This window comes from Sinocyclocheilus grahami, unplaced genomic scaffold (genome assembly GCF_001515645.1).
Source record: "Sinocyclocheilus grahami isolate Dianchi unplaced genomic scaffold, SAMN03320097.WGS_v1.1 scaffold2671.1, whole genome shotgun sequence".
NCBI lineage: Eukaryota > Metazoa > Chordata > Actinopteri > Cypriniformes > Cyprinidae > Sinocyclocheilus > Sinocyclocheilus grahami.
In genome coordinates this window covers 1-1,183 of record NW_015507849.1, presented here as the reverse complement: position 1 = coordinate 1,183, position 1,183 = coordinate 1, and the positions used below count along the sequence as shown (strand labels likewise).

The window sequence follows — 1,183 nt, the reverse complement described above, 5'->3', positions numbered from 1 at the left end:
GACTGCCTTTGCACGTGGATCCTTTACAGCACCCCTGACAGTAAAGACATTTATAATGTTGCAAAAGCTTTATATTTCATATAAATGCTGTTCTTTTGAACTTTCTATTCATCAAATAATCCTAAAAAAATGGTACACAACTGTTTTTAACATTGATAATAATACTAAATGTTTCTTGAGTAGCAAATTATCATATTACAATGATTTTTGAAGGATCATGTGACGCTGAAGACTAGAGTAATGATGCAGAAAATTCAGCTTTGTCAACAGTTATTTTAAATTGTAAAAAATATTTCAAAATATTACTGTTTTTGCTGTATTTTGGATCAAATAAATGAAGCCTTGGTAAGCAGAAGAAACTTCTTTTAAAAACATTAAAAAATCTTACCATTAGTAGTGTACATAGAATTAGTGAAGAGTATTTACCTCGGGATGAACTCCAGGGCTGAGGCTGCGTCCTCCTGGTATTCCACATTGAAAACATAAAATGACCCAAAGAGGGCAGCCAGGGTGGAGGTAAAGTCCTGCTGAAGGGGACTGGACTCTGTGACGACCTTCTCTTCCAAGGCCAGCATCCACTTTTTGGGAAACAGAATGGAATCTCCTGAAAAACATATCGATGTATCACACTTAATTGTTCACTAAGTAATGATATTTCAGGAAAAGGTAAAGCAAATATAAATAAACTGTATGCATATTTGTCTGTCACAAAGAGTAAACAAAAATGTATTACAATGTTTACAGCATTCAAATTTGGTAACGAAATCTTTTGAATGATCCTCTCTTTTTTGAATGACCTTAAATGACAGGCTATTTTAAGCGATTGTCGTCTTTTCAAGAAATACAGAAGTTTTAAGAAGTTCTGCTCTGGCTTTTTTTTTTTTTTTTGGCGAAACAGAATACAGAATAAATCATGTCTAAAGTATAACTCACTTAATACTAACATCATAAAATCAATTAATTTACGATCACACTATTGGGAAACTGAACGCGCAAGGTCCTGGCAGATCGCCAGTCAGGTCCTCACAGACGTGTGAAAACTAATCTGATTTACAAGAAAATGAGCGCGCATGATTTGATTAGAGGAATCTAAATTTTATAACAAGTAACGTATCCGAATCCTAACCATGGGTATCCGATTTCAGGATACACTGATCGATTTTCAATCTCCAAACCTATGATA

The 1,183-nt window shown here is 34.2% G+C and overlaps 1 long non-coding RNA gene across 1 annotated transcript in view; it reads right to left on the bottom strand.

Annotated features, from left to right (window-relative positions):
• Nucleotides 1–522, bottom strand: part of LOC107575485 (uncharacterized) — an 11,475-nt gene extending 10,953 nt beyond the window's left edge. The window contains exon 1 of the long non-coding RNA XR_001607881.1: nt 427–522. This is a non-coding gene — a long non-coding RNA (uncharacterized lncRNA). The remainder of the gene's footprint in view (nt 1–426) is intronic.
• Nucleotides 523–1,183: the final 661 nt, after the last annotated feature.